Source organism: Sus scrofa, chromosome 1 (genome assembly GCF_054392235.1).
Source record: "Sus scrofa isolate SSC_HxYL_T2T_F1_AM1 chromosome 1, Sscrofa_HxYL_maternal_Yorkshire_Landrace_v2.0, whole genome shotgun sequence".
NCBI lineage: Eukaryota > Metazoa > Chordata > Mammalia > Artiodactyla > Suidae > Sus > Sus scrofa.
Window position 1 is genome coordinate 67,259,226 of NC_139383.1, and position 15,993 is coordinate 67,275,218.

At 39.3% G+C, this 15,993-nt stretch overlaps 1 protein-coding gene across 3 annotated transcripts in view; it reads right to left on the minus strand.

The window, feature by feature from the left end:
- The window catches only part of LOC146406133 (uncharacterized), a 196,805-nt gene that overhangs the window by 107,689 nt on the left and 73,123 nt on the right, over positions 1-15,993 (minus strand). Inside the window, exons 1-2 of one of the 3 annotated variants that reach the window (XM_084961336.1) lie at positions 3,424-3,595; positions 1,813-1,902 (exon numbers count right to left, since the gene is read on the minus strand). The exons of the other annotated variants lie outside the window; for them this stretch is intronic. The gene's annotated coding sequence lies outside the window, so the exon portion shown is untranslated. Of the gene's footprint in view, positions 1-1,812; positions 1,903-3,423; positions 3,596-15,993 lie in introns of those variants that run through there. 3 annotated transcript variants of the gene reach the window in all.

The window sequence follows — 15,993 nt, forward strand, 5'->3', positions numbered from 1 at the left end:
GAGAGAGCACGTGGGGAGAGCACCCAGGAGTAGGGAGGGCTGGGGCAGTGGCAGAAAGTTTCTAAGAATGGATTTTTTTTTTTTTTCTGATTGCCCCAACTTTGACAACAGGGACCTAATACGTATGTTCACCCAAAGAATGCTGGCATTTCAGAGCACTCCATCAGTAGTTCTCTTTGCACAAGAGAAGTAACAGAATGGGCATGCTCTCATGGGGGCTTGTAAGAACATGCACACAAAGACTGCATTGCTTTCAGATCCAAACAACCCACCTTTTTTCATTAGCAAGATGGATAAGGAAAATATGGGTTAGGTGCACAAGGGAATACTATAGAGCAGCTAAAATGATAGAACTAGATCTGTATAAGATAATATTAAAATAGCTTGAAAATATAATATTAAATGCCAAAAGCAAGTGTCAAAAGAATCCTATGGGAATTCCTGTTGTGGCTCAGTAGTTAATGAACCCAACTAGTATCCATGAAGATGTGGGTTTAATCCCTGGCCTCACAGTTAAGGATCTGGCATTGCCATGAGCTGTGGTGTAGGTCACAGATGTGGCTCAGATCCTGCATTGCTGTGGCTGTGGCATAAGCTGGCAGCTACAGTTCCAATTCAGCCCCTAGCCTGGGAACTTCTATATGCTGTGGGTGCAGCCCTGAAAAGACAAAAGACAGAACAAAAAGAATCCTATGTGTGTATGTGTGTGTGTGTGTGTGTGTATATATATATATATATATATATATATATATATATAGACATTACATATTAATTATCTATTTATAAAATATGCCCAAAGATGACTATGTATTATTTATATATACAAGCAAATGTAGTAAAAGTACAAACATAGAAAAGATAAACATTAACTTCATTCTGAACCTCATTTCCAGGAAAGTAGGAAGAGGAACAGGATGTAGCCAAAGTGGATTTACCTGCGCCTATAACATGAGCAAGAAGGTATCTGCAACTACTGCATTTGAAGAAAATACAACAATATGTTGACCCGTGTTCAATCGTGGGGCTATGCATGGGGTCTTTTATATTATTATTTATATTAATTTATGTTTTTAATTATTTCATAATTTATTTAAAATCTCAAGTCCTCTTTTTTTCAAACTCATCAAACTTTTGAAGGGGACACAATTTCCAGTTCTATTTATATATTCTTTAAAAACCCTTGGGAGTTTGTGTTGTAGCTAAGCTGGTTACAAACCCAACTAGTATCCATGAGGCTGCGGGTTTGATCCCTGGCCTCACTTAGCATTTAAGGATTGCCATTGCCATGAGCTGTGGTGTAGATTGCAGATGCAGCTTGGATGCCACATTGCTGTGGCTGTGGAGTAGTCCTGCAGCTGCAGCTCCAATTCAACCCTAGACTGGGAACTTCCATGTGCTGTGGGTGTGACCCTAAAAAAGCAAAAATAAATAAATTAATTAATTAAAAAAATAAAAACCTCTTTTCTTCTCTCATACATTGTCCTTCCCACGGGGTGTCTGAATAGTTCTGGGCATGAAGGCCAAGGACAGCAGAATCTAGCCTGCACTCTGATGCCAAGAGATGTCTCTGATGAGACTCTACGTATTGGAGACAGGGCCTCTTATCTTCAAACAAAGGTGCCAGTCATGGAGCAGGTTTCATCCTCTCGGAGGGCCCTTTTTTCTCACCCTTGCAAAGGTTCTGTTTGGATCAGCTGTGGCCCTCATCTTCCCATACCAGTTTCTTTCTCTCCTCACTCTTCTCTCTCCAGAAACCCTTGAGAAGAAACTCTATCCTTCTCCCCCTAGGTCCCTTGTTGTTGCCTTACTCACCTCTCCACTTCCTTCTTATTTTTCAGTGGAAAATCCCCAAATCCAAGACTAGCTTCTCTTTGGAGGGTAAGAGATGGGAAGAAACTGAGCCTGGGACAAAGGAAAGGAAGGTCTGAGCACTCCCATGGCGTACGTTGTTCCCCAACCCTGTTTAAAAGAAGGAGCTGTCACCCTGAAGTCTACTTTTTAAAATTATGGTTAAAAACATATAATGAAGTTTACTATCTTAACCATCTTTAAGTGTGTCATACAATAGTGTGAACTCTTTGCACATTGTTCTGCAACAGGTATCTAGACCTTTTTCATTTGGCACAACTGAAACCCTAGACCCAGTATCCAACAATTCCCATTTACTTTGCCTCCTGGCAACCACTCTTCTTTTTGCTTCCATGAATTTGACTACTCTATGTTCCTCATATAAGTAGAATCATGCTGGATCTGTCTTTCGCATCTGGCTTATTTCACTTAGTATAATGCCCTCAAAGTTCAACCATGTTGAAGCATGTCACAGGATATCCTTCTTTTAAGGGCTGAATAATAGTCCATTATACATTTATGCCGCATTTTCTTTTTCCATTCATCCACCAATATGCCATGATGAATAATTTTGGCAGTTATAAATGATATTGCAATGAACATGGGAAGGCAGATACTTTTTGATATTCTTTTTTCATTTCCTTTGGATACATACCCAGAAGTAGGATTGCTGGACCATATGGTAGTTCTATTTTATTTGGGGGGGAAGGCCCTACACTCTTTTCCATAGTGGCTGCAGCATTTTACATTTCTACTCCAAAACTACGTTTTAAGGAACTTAAGGGGGATGTATTTTTCAAAGGAGTGAAACTCTCCTCCCAAGGCAAGCATAAATGAAGAAAACAAAGGCATCTACAAGTCCTGCTTGGTGGAGGCCAAGGCAGGAAGAGGAGCAGCGGGAAAGCCTTTTACATCTCTGAACACAACAGTGACCGGCAATCTAGGAAAAGGACCAGAACCAACCCCTAACCTGGGATCATCATTCTCATCATCCTGGGGCCAAAACATAGCAGTTCCCTTATCGTCTCTACTCTGAGCAGCAAATGTTTCCTGGGCTACACCCCAGAGCTCAGTTCCACAGCCAGCCTTCACCTGGAAATCCACTCTAGGGACAATGACCATGCTGTGCCTTGATCACACACCTCAGGGAGCACCACGGCCTAGATGCTGGGGAGAGACCTTTTCCAGCCTCTCTCCCCTTGACTCTTTACAACAGCCATCTGCTCAGAGAGAATCTGACCAATGGTAGAAACACTCTATTTTTCTTTCAAATATTCTTATACATAAACAACAGCAGAAATTCTGTGTGGCAAAATTCAGTTCAGAAAAAGCATATGAGAGTTAAGAGAAACCTGATTCTATCCATGTTGAGTTTTACACTTCCAAGTAGGAAAAAATTATGTAATGTATTGTATCCATCAGGACTCTGGTGGCCAGGGCTGGAACTCCCTAAGTCCTAGCTTAAGAAAAAGGAAGGAGGAAAGCAAAAAAAGGGAGAGAGAGAAAAGGAAGAGAGACATCAGCTGATAGGACCAAAAAGGAAATACAGTGGCAGCACTGACCTCCAGAACCCACCTTCCTGCTCTTTATCTTCTTCCGTCAGCTGCATTCTCCTCCATACACACACCTTCTACTCCAGGTTGGAGGCATGCCTATGGCAGCTGCCAGACTTGTCTCCCCAGAGCTCCCCAGACAAAGAGGAATGGTTTCTTCCCTCAACTGTAGTTTGAAAAGTTCAGGGAAGAACTTTGGCCCAAGGAAATCAATCACAGTTGGCAGGCAGATGAGATGTTTTAATTGGCCTCGCCTGGATTGGGTGCACCTCCCCAGGACAAATCCTTGTGGCCGAGAATAAGTGAGCTAAGAAAGAATACCAGAGGAAAACACTAGAACAGACAGAAGCAGATTCTTCAAGATTGGGGCCCAGATAAACTCACTGCCAACATAATGAGCCAATTGGCCAGGGCAACTTGGGTCTACTCTACCCAAATTATTTCCTTGTAGTAGAGGCTGTGTCATGTAAAAAGATCTTAAAGTGGAAGGTCTAGAAAGTGTGAGGACGGCTCACGAATAACTGGCTTGTTTGACAATGCATTTGTTTTTGGCATCAGGGAGCAAGGCAGCGTTTATTTAGAACACGGTTTTTAGACCTAGTCTTTTTAAAGCTGAATGCTCTGAACATAAAGAGAGAAAGAGAGAGAAAGAAAGAAAGAAAGAGACAGACAGAAAAGAAAAGAAAAGAAAGAAAAGAAAAGAAAGGAGGAAGAAAAGAAAGGAAGGAAGAAATGAATTCTCCCCCACACAAATAATGTGGACTAAAGGCTGCTTTCTATGGAAATGCAATTTTTTTACATTAACTCCTTTCTATTTCCTGGTGGTTTATATGCAGTCCTCTCTGCCTAAGGCTTTGAACACAAAGACTCGCATCTCAGGAACACCCTAAAAGCGGATCAAAGTTTTGGAAATTGGACTGCTTTCCACAAAAAGCATATCTGAGTTTTTCTTATCATATGCTCTGAAAAAAGCTCAAAACTGGAAAATTTCCTGGATTTATCATGCTCCAAGGCCCATGGGCACCCTCAAAATATCCTTAATGCCAAAGGAGACAGAAGCTTGCTATTCAGAGCCCCCACCACAAAAATTAATTTTCATTTAGGTAAAAATGCAAAATGAAAGCATGCCAATTTTCTTTGGGTTCTTCCTTCTCAAGTTATCCTGCATTATAATTAAAAGAACATGGGTTAAAATGCATAACAGGAGAATCTTAGTTCTGGTTTGGACAGACCACTCTATCTCCCTTGACAGTGTATTAATATATAGGAAAGAGGGAGAAGCAAATTTTAAGTCTTTTTCGAATTTGTATGTAATAATTGTATTTGGTAGGGGACCAAAGTGTAGGTTTAGTACCTGCATATAGAGTCAGGATTCTCATTCCCAAGACAACATCAATACCAGCATCGGATTTCAGTCTTTGCTAAGACATCATGGGACTCATATAAAACACCATGTCTCCCGGAGCCGTGGAGCAAAGGTTAGCAGATAGATGTTGAATGGGAGAACCAAGCAGGAGCAAGAGGTCTAAAATATTCAATTGCAACATAAATAAATTCACCATAGGATTCAAAGGACACATTTATCAAAAATAGTTCTTAAAGTGCTTGGCAAGTCAGATCTGCAGCGTTGCTAACCTACGGGATTTTTGAGATGGCCTCACACTTGGGATTTCACTTGTTCACTGTTTAATTTTGACTGACTTTTCTCCTTGTCCTTGGCTGCCCTTCATCCTCACCCCATCACTCTCCACCTCCCTAAACTTTCTCATTTTGCTTTCTGAAAGCCAAATATATAGTACAGAAACAATCCTTTGACCACTTTGTTTGCATCCACAGAATAAACCAAATATGATTTAGAAGTAAAAAACACAACACAAAACAGTGAAGCCAGTGAATCATTCAGTCATTCGTTTAACAAATTTTTAGGTGCCATGTACTTTTGTCACATGGGGAGACACTGACAGCAAAAGAGTCCTTGTCACCATGGAAGTTTATACCCTCATGCGGTGAAGTAAACAACAAATAGTAAACAAGCAAATAGATACTATCGCAATTAGTTAATATATAACAAGCGCTATGGAGAAAATTAAGAAGGGCAAGGAAAACTGGGAGAGCTGTGGGTAGTGAGGAGAGCTCAGCAACTGTGAAGGGGGTCATCACAGAGCTAGATTTACTGGGAAGCCAGTGAAGCAGAAGTTTTGGGGCCTCTCACTCATATGCCCACTTTCCAATATACCTCTCTGACACTTGTTATGCTACAATTTTTTCCCACTCCAACTTCCCCTCCATCATATTTTCCTTGTATGGTGGCACTGGGTAGGCTTTGGACATATTAAGGACACAGCTTAGGGGAAGCTGAGCTAGAGATGCATTTGGTTTGGGTATAGTGAGATCTAATTATGGAGTTTACTGGCCCTTCTGCTTGCAGAGTTACTAGGAATTTCTCCCAGATGAGTAAGCAGCAGAGCCAGGATTTAAATCAAGGATTTGTCCAACCCTAATACCAGTTTCAACATAATGCTTTCTCACTTTTCATATGCTTACTTTTCCATGAAGAAGGCTTCCATTCCTTCACTTAAAAGAATTATTACTTAAAATATTTTCCAGCCACACACCAGCACTTGACAATTGTTCCACCTGCTCTGACACATCTTTCCAGTCGTATTTCCTGTCAAACTTTTACCTGTACACTGCACCCCTCCAAGCTGGACTTTCTGCCTTTCCTGGACCCCACCTCTGCCCATGATCTTCTCTCAGCCTGAAATGGTCTTACCATTTTGAATTACATGATTATTGGACACAAAAAAAAAATGATACCAACAAAGATAATATAAACTACACATAATATGCCACTATACTGAGGACATCGATGACAAGCAAGTTAATGCATGTTGCAGTGAAAGACTGTTTAAGATCAGACAATGCACAAGAAAATTTGATATTCCCTAAAATCTTAAAGATCATATACCAAAAAACTTGACAGAGGTTTTCCCAAATTTGATGATAATCCTAAAATTTGCAATGGCATTACCAAATACAAGTTTTTTAGAAGCTGGAAAGAACTTTCCGAAACTCCCAATGACCACAAAAAATGTTTTTATCACCTATGCTAGAGGATAGTTTTCTGTCCTTTTTATAGGAAATATTATAAAATTGTTATCAATTGTAAGGGGGAATCAAAGGATACATAATCAAAAAGTGGGACAGGGTGGGGAAGCATTCAAGAGTTTTGTCTAGTCCATTAATAAAATTTATTATGTAATTCTTCCAGATTTTGTGATCTTTGTTTTGTAGTAGTTATAAGTTTCTTAATTGTATAACTTGTGGTTTCTTACTCTAAATCAATACTCCTTTTCCTATGTAAATATCTAATTTGATATTTACTTTCTTCCCCTATTTCTTAAGGGGGCCTCTCAAATTGTGTAAGCTTCAGATGAGAAAAACTTGGATTCCTTTCCAGGCAACAGGGAAGACCTCATTGAGGAGATAAAATTTAAGCAGAGACTTGAATAAAGCATAAAGCTCTGCAAATTCCTAGAAGTTTTCCAGGCAAAGGGAACAGACAGGACAAAGGTCTCTGGAACGAAATGCCTTGGGCAGTCATTATGTTTCCTACTAGTGTGTCCTCGTGAGAAGTCTAAATTACCTTAAAAGATGTCTCTATTTGCATAAAATCCCCCCCTTTTTTTTGTCTTTTTATGGCTGCACCTGCAGCATATGGAGGTTCCTAGGCTAGGGGTTGAAATGGCGCTATAGCCTCTGGCCTACACCACAGCCACAGCAATGCAGAATCCGAGTCACGTCTGCAACCTACACCGAAGCTCATGGCAACACCGGATCCTTAACCCACTGAGGGAGGCCAGGGATCAAACCTGCATCTTCATGGATGCTAGTCAGATTTATTTCAGTTGAGCCATGACAAACTCCTCTGTTTGCATTGCAAACTACATCTGTAGCAAACAGCACTACTTGCCTATTCATTTCCCTTCTGCTATAATAACAGAGCCTTGCTATTATCTGGGGCTTCAATGTGGCCAGCTCAAAATCTATTTTTCCCAGTCTCCTCTGCAGCAGCTCCTATGACAAAAGTTTTTGTCAATGAGATCTAAGTGGGTATCCCTAGGTGAGGCTGCTGGAAAAGGACTTTCATGGGGCTGAGTCCGTGGGAAAACTTTTCTTGACCTCTCTGTTCTTGTGTGAAATTCAACTGTGAGGCTGGAGCACTGGCAGCCATTCTGAGCACATGGGAAAAAAGGTCACACCCTCTGCCCTAATGATAGCAGAACAGAAAGCTAGAAGGACTCTGGATCATTGGTGACACTGGGGAGCCATCATGCTAACCCTGAACTTCCAACCTCAGGAATTCTTTCACATCACAGGAAAAGGAAGTCCTCATTTGCTTAAGCCATTGTTATGTTCAGATCTCTGTTACATGGGGCTGGATGCAAGTCCTAACTGAAATGCTAGGTAACAACAACTGTGTATATACATACACACACACACACACACACACACATATACATATATATAATAAAAATACATAAATATATATAATAAAAACACACATAAAATGCAGTGCAAACTTGGAATTCCAAGTCACATATTACTGTAAATGAAAAACATTTTCTTCCACACCTGCTTGTTTAGAATAGTCTGCATAGACTCTACGTAAGACTTTGTTTTGAGCATTTTAGTTGACAGCTTTTTAATGCAGGAAGTGAAGTAAGATGTCATTAAAGTTTGTTAAACAGAAAAATGTCAGTACTCAAGAAAGATAAACATCAGTGCCCTTTTTTCAAATAAGGCAAACATATTTATTTATATCACCTAAGAAAACTATGTTATCCAAAAATAAATGACCTGCATTTTACTCACTTAATTGTTAATAAATAGTTCTCACTGTCTGTAATTTAGTTCTTAGTGCTTTAAAAATTAAGCTACCATAAAATGTCCATTTTACTCACAGGCAATGCTACCATTAGATACACTTCTATTCAGCAAACTTAGATTATGTAACACAGAGAGAGAGAGCGCAAACCCTGGGAATGTGTCCACATTTCTGGTTGTGGTCATCAAGTAAGGATGAACAGGTCCCAGCAAACACTAAAGAAGGGGGCAAGCCAATAGCAAAATCAGATTGTTTTAACCCATCACTGATGAGTATAAGGAAGAGAGTCAGTGGCAATAAACACGGGTCAGATGGCTTCTAGGATACCACAGACCAAAACACCTGTATGACAGAAGATCCCTCGGGCTTAAGTTTTAAAGGTAACTCAATACCATTTCTGGTCAGAGCCAAGGAACTGGCCAACAACCAGTCTCTGGCTGCCTTGCAAGGTACCCCTCTCACTGCCCAGGACTGCCTTCTGCACGAGCAGTTCCTAGGCTGCCGTGCCTCTCCCATATGCTGTTCCGAAACAGTTAAGGAAAATGAGAAGCACTGTGAAAGTACATTTTTGGCTCAGCATAAACCATTCATTGATTTGTGGGCCGCAAGTCCTCCAGGGGGTGTTACGAATCCATATGATAGCTAGAGTCTTACATTTGGATCTCTTCTTTAGCTGATGGATGTGTAAAATTTCATGTTAGCCTGGCTACCCCCTATTGGCTACACATCTGAGGAGGTTCAAGTGTATGAGTTATTTCTTCCAAAGTCAATTGTAATTTACACTCACTAAATTGCCTCCAGATCCACCTTTTAAAGATAGTAGGCTCAAAATTGCATTCATTTTGGCCCACACTGCCCATTTGTGTTTCAACCACAGCCCTACTTTGGAAAGTTGCCATCGCTAATGGAAAGACATTATGTGGCTGAAGATCCACATTTTCCACAGGAGAGCAGAATGCTGGCAAGTCAAACAGCCAATATACAAGCAGTGTTCAGCCCAGTGAAAAACGCTACTTTAATAGTGAGCAGGCAGGTTGGGGGAGGTGGGGGTGGAGGTACAGGATATCAGTTCTTCAGTGCAGAAAATCAAAAGCACCACAGTTTCAAACTAGGGAAACTCTGCCTTTGGCCTGGAAATATTCTTGCAGTGAAAGAGTGTTTTACTTCTTTCTTTCTGCCCTTTCCCATTGTTAAGTGTATGCTTTGTGCGAAGCCCCCTTGAGGTTTATTTTCCTGCTCGATTTAATTCATCTTACTGACTGGCTTTTTAAATTAGCATTGTTAATGGTTCTGTGTGTCTTTCCAGTTGCAACCAAAAAATAACCCAAACAGCACACCTTCCATCCCTCAAAAGCCCCAATGCCAAACGACCGCTGTGAGGAACATTTATAATTCTCATTTCCTCTCACTAATTGCTTCAGTGTGGTTTTAGTGGAATCTTAAGTAGAAGTTTAGAGGGCTTGTTAGAAAGGACTGTTTGCATCAAGACCCCCAAAATAAAATTATGAAAACAATCATGGATTAATAAGCCATCAGTCTAATACAACTACATGAAGCTCAGATGTAATCCAGTGCATACTTGAGATTAATTCATTCCATGGCATTGACCTCAAGGCCCACATACCACTAATATGTGATGAGTCTATGAAAGGATTGTTTTTCAAAAGTCCTGTTTCTGTCAATGGGTTTTTAAGGAGGCTTTCTCATTTTAAATCCAGCTCTCGCTGACTGAGCTCCAAATGCACATTTGGGATAACGAACAGAGTAAATGAGATAAACAATGAGCTTCATCAAATCCAACACCTGATGACTCACTCCACCAGCCTTCCCCCTTCTCTCCCGGCAGAGGCTCTATTACGAGTCCTCTTTAACCCAATTAGGTGGCACAAATTTTCTGCTCCAATCTCCCTACAACCTCCTCCTCCTTCCCAACCAATTTTGAAAATCACAGCTAGAATACTCCCTGTGTGTTCCTCAGTCAGAGGTCAGTGCAAAAATTCATGCGACCCATTTACAGCATCAAATCAGGACAGCTGTCTTTCAACCTAGGCCATGTTTTCTAAATGTACTTATATTTCTGACTGGTGTCACTGGCAGTGCAAGTTAATGCTCTGGATCTGTGAGAGTTTCCTGCTCTGAGGGACCCAAGTTTAAATTTTTGGCAATGCCACAAGGTTAACATTTTTTTCTCAACCTGAAGGGGACAGGGTCTACCACTCAACCATACTGATATTTGCTCCTGGGAGGTCCAATAGGCTTAAACAAAAAGTAGAAACATCTGGAATCTCATGGTCAGCTTGTTTGTTATGTTCAACAGCAGGGGAGCCTAGAGTCCACATCCAACCCTACTGTTAGAGGAGCCAGCAGTCAACAATCACTCTTCAATATAGGATTGGGGGAGAGGAGACATTCCATGTTAGATCTAAAACAATGTAAGAAAAATGGAAAACTTATAGCCAAAAGTGCTATATTATTTCAGTGAAATTCAGAAATCAAAACTCCACTTTCATTTTGGAAATATGATAAAAAATTATCTCCTTCTAACGTTTCATTATAAAATTTAATTTTCATTAGTATTCAATGTTCCTAAGACACAGTTCACTTCAAATATCTATATTCGGACACACGCCCATTCTATGTCACATGAAATCCAATTTTGAAGGGTCAATTGGAATAAGACTATGAATGGAAGTACTTTGGAAATTGTAAAGTACATTACAAATATAAAAACGTTATTATTATTAAGAAAGTTGAGAGTATTATAACCTAAAATTTAATTCTTGCTCTCTACTAACATGTCAGTGGTCTCAACCAGGCCAAATGATTATACAGCTATACAAAGAAATTGTCTTAAACAGTGAAAAAGGAATGGAGAAGCTGTCACGTAGTCTGTAAGTTTTCTTTGTTTTCAGCATAGGCTGAGAATTTAGCATGTCTAAGTGGGTAAATAAAAATGAGATAATTTGGAAGAATGAGGCTGGAGTATGCTGGGAGTTGTTTCACCTTTCAGTCAAATGAGCTGGAAATTATCAAATTCCCCAAACTTGTCCATCAAAGTCCACCTCACTTGGCAAGTAAAGATGCAGTTTAAAAGTCTTCTGAATCCTAATAACAACACTGCTCTTACCAAATGGGGTCTAGCCTCAAAGGAGGAGGAAAATGGTTGTAAGAATGCAAAGTATGAAATCTTGAAGAGCCAAGATCAACACAGCAATCAGTGCAGCCATAGCAAACTAGAGAGACTGCAATTAGGTTGGAAAAGGGCAATGTAAAAAGAAAGAAAAATAAAAATTTCAATTTTTTTCCTTCCGGACTTGCTCCACTTGATATCAAAATATATTATACACTTACTATAATTAGAATAGTGTTATACTGGCACAGATAAAACAAATACATCAGTGGAACACTATTAAGAGCCCAGAAAGAGACTCTTGAATATATGTGCATTTATAAATATAAAAGTGGCCATTTTAAAAGGTGGAAATACTATTCATGTATTTTATTATTTGAGTTAGAATTGTGGTTGTTTACTAAGAAAAAATAGATAAATGTAAATCCCTACATCAAAAGGTACACAAAATAAATTCTAGTTAAATTAAATTTTATACTGTTTAGAGTAAGAAAAGACCCAAATCCTAGAAGTTATAAAGGAAAAGATTGACCGATTTAATAATATACATATTTAAGGCCACTGTATAGTGAAAGATAGCATAAACAAGTTAAAAGATAAATGACAGGCAGAAAAATTTTATAACCCATTTAATTAGCAAAGGTATACTATCCAGTGTGTAAAAAAATCAAGACAAAGAAAATAATCCATAGGAAAAAATGGGAAAAGTCTCAAATAAATAATTTACAGAATAAATATATATAATTATAATCATGTTAAAATCACTCAATTTAAGTACCAATCAGAGAATGCTAAGCAAAGTGAAAAACTATTTTCTCACAAAATTAGTGAAGAGGGAAACATTTAGTGCTTACAAAGATTTGGAGAAACAGGCAGGGTCTGGCAACGTTAGAAGGAGTAGAAGTGGGTACAGCCTCTTTGGAGGACAAGTTGGATGACGATTTAAAAATTTTAAATGTACGTATCTTTAAAGAGCTCTAATTTAGCTATAGAAATACTGGCATGAATAACCACATTGCTATGTACAATGTGTAAGAGCTAGAGACAGATGTTCTCATCTTATTTTATACTCTTCTATTTTGTTTGCTTGAGCTACTATAAGCATATGTTACTTTTATAATAAGAAATACCAATCAAAAATTTTTTACATTTTTAATGTGAAGGTACTAATTACTTTAGACGGGCATAAATAAGGATGCATTTCTCAGTCACTTATTCAATCAACAAATTGTACTGAAGCATCAAGGAGCAAAGGGGACACAAGCCCTCATGGAGTTTACATTCTAGCACACAAGCAAACATAAAAAAAAAAAAATAAGCACAGTAAGAAAAATAAACTATATATATTTGTAAGAAAGTAATAAGTGCTATAGAGAAAAAAAAAAGAGCAAGAAAAGGTGATCCAAAATACAGGACATGGTTGATGGAGTTAGTTGGTCCAGTTGAAACTCAGAATGGTTCAGGCAGGCTCTTGGAGGAGATATATGAGCAAAGACTTGAAGAAGTTGAGGGAGTTGGCTTTGTGGTTGTGGCTCTCTGGGGGAAAATAATACAGGTTGGAAAAGGCAGAGGGGACAAAGACCATGGTAAAAGTGCTCCTTATACTCTCTGGAGGCACCACAGGAAGGCAGAGATGAGAGAGCCAGGAAGAGAGAGGGAGCAGATGGGGGTCGATAGAGGCCAGAGGGGGCGGTGGATCAGACGGAGTCATGGTGGGGGCCCTTAGAGGGCTCCTGAGGCCATGTTATCTTCCTAGAGTGCATCTCAATATAAAACTTGCTATCTGACCTCTGACCTGGCACTTGTAACTATCATCCTCTCAAAAAGGTGGTATTGGAAGTGTCCGTGTAATTTTAAACTTCCTTTCCTATAAAGATTTTTTTATATTTTCTGAGAAGTTTTAAGAGCATTTATTTCTACTTTTAATAGTCTCTTCTGAGAGGCTAAAGCACTGGAACTTGGATTATTTGCAAGAAAGCTCTTAGCTCTCTCACATGTGATCCATTGCAAAGACAGAGCTTGCCACTGGCTATGGTGTCTTAGAACAGAGAAAGGAGATCATGAACCATGGGCCCACCAGTCACCCTGACATGCAAGTTTGAACTGTGCCAATGCAATGAATCTGAAATGAGGTTTTAAGAATGAAAAAAAAAAGTTCACCTAATTAATAATCTATGTGAATTGTTTCTGTTGTTGTTTTGTTTGTTTGTTTTGTTTTGTTTTTGAAGACAGAATTTTAAGTGCCCAGGTTTGCAAGAATCATAGTTTGGAACAAACAGTATAGCTAAGCAGGAGGCAAACCAGGGTGGAGTGGCAAGACTGGAAGTCAGGAGCCCTGGACCATAAATAAGCTGTGGGATTTGGGGCATGTTATTCCCCATCTCTGGGCCTTCATCGCTTGTCTGAAAATGAAAGGCCAACTGATGTCTACAGTTGTTTTTATTTCCATGATATGATAGAATTTACCTATGCATAGATCACAGAAAAAGGTAAAAATACAAAAAGAATAGCAAAAAATCAAGAACAAGGTACTCAAGAATAAAGAGATAACACTGTTAGAACACAATATTCCACAAGTTTCCTTGGAAGAATGAAATGTCATACAGAGGCTGATGGGAAATATAATCAGAAATGTGGTGGGAGAGGGTTTGAGTCAGTGCAAGGGTTGCGGAAGAGGCAGTGGGCACATCCTAAGAGGCCTCATTGAAATCCTCCTCTCATATCCCCCACTCACCAGACTCTTAAGGGGGAACTTTACTTACAAGCTTACTGACAAAATTAGAGTTGATTCCAAGTAATTCCATAACAATTCCTATAGTAAGAAAATAATGTTCCTACATACATCATATACCTGCCTTATACCAGTGTGATGTTTCGTATGACAATTTTACTTTGAAGGAAAATAAAGCACAGACTCCAGCATTTATTTATAGGGTGCCCAACACTACACCAGGCACTCTTACATATTGCTCTTTTTCATCCTCATGGCCTTGAGAGATGGGTACTATGTAGTCATGAAGAAATAGACAATGAAGACTTCATAGTCAGCAAAACTAATTAACCAGAGTCTCTACATCCCTGCTAAGAAATCACGGTTAAAAAAAAAAAGTCTAATTGTGATCTAAGGGGAGTTGATTATATTGCATGTATAAATAAATTTCTGTGGGGGTCACTATCTACTGGACTATGCCTCTACAGAGGCTACAAGATTCTTCTTTGTGGGCTTCTCAAGCAGGCTAGCAAAGATCAAACAGTGGTATGGGAGGCAGTAGGAGGAGAGAAGATTCTCCCTGGACTGACTCAGAAGACCTGGTCCTCCTTGTAACTCTTGTCTGTTAGTTGTGGGACCTGGAGCACACAGGTGGCCAGTGAGCCTGTTTCCTCTCCTACCCAACTGAGTTAGGCCTTATAACCTTAATCTCCCTTCCAGTTCTAATTGATTCCAGAACCTCTTGGGCTTGGTCCACACTGAGCCATTTAGGAACAATTGGTAGTTCAGTTTTGCTTTCATAATTTTTTTTTACAACATTTAAGTTGTGCAAGTATAAATAGGTAGAATAAAATAAGATTGACAGTTACTTTTTCCTAAAGGGATTTTAAAATTTCAATCCCAGACAAAGGAGAAAACCAATATGGGAAAGTAAGTTTTGAAGAACAACCCCAAATCATTGAAATCAAGATCTGAGCTCCCCTACAAACATTTATTCCCCATGTTTACCTCCATTCTTTCTCCAGAGACCTTTCTTCAATGATCTAAAGGGTTAAGGACAGTATAAACCCTTAAGGACAAAGAAAACTAAAGAAGAGTCTTCCATACACATATCTCAGACATGATGGGAAGGTAAAAATCAGAGCAGAGGGAACACTAATAAAAAATGAGCCAATTCACCAGGGTTGGATGTAGGATGAGAGACATCAATTGAAAGTCTGATGTACACTGAGCAGTGGCTTCCAAGTGCCCTCCCACACCCCTCATTTCAACAGGGGAATCGACTAAGAAAGAGATGGCATGGGATTCAGGAAATAGGGGCTCTGATCCATAAGTACACTGAAGGAATGTTCTAGTAAGAAAGCTGTGCAGTAGATTTGAGGGTAACCACCTGGGTTAGAGCAGGAAAAAGGAAGGTTCAGGAGGAAAGTTTCCTAAAGGAAAGGGGTGTGTGTGGGGGGGGTTTATCCGATATACTAGAGCAATGGAGAAAAAAAAATCACGAATAGCATGTACTGGAACTGAAGGAACATACAGGAAAAAGTAATAAGGATGGTCAAAGAGGAAACTATACAGGTAAAGATAACTAGATGATACATGAATGTTCATAGCAGGGTTACTTCATAATAAGTTACAAGTGGAACCAATCCAATTGTCCATCAAATGATGAATGGATATCTATGTATATCCACACAATGGAATATTGCTGGACCATAAAAAGGAATGTGGTACTGATATGTATGCTACAACCTGAATGAACCTTGAAAACATCAAGCAAAAGTAGCCAGACGAAAAAGATCTCATATTGTATGATTTCATTTATATGAAAGTCCAGAACAGGCAAATGTGTACAGAGAGAATATAG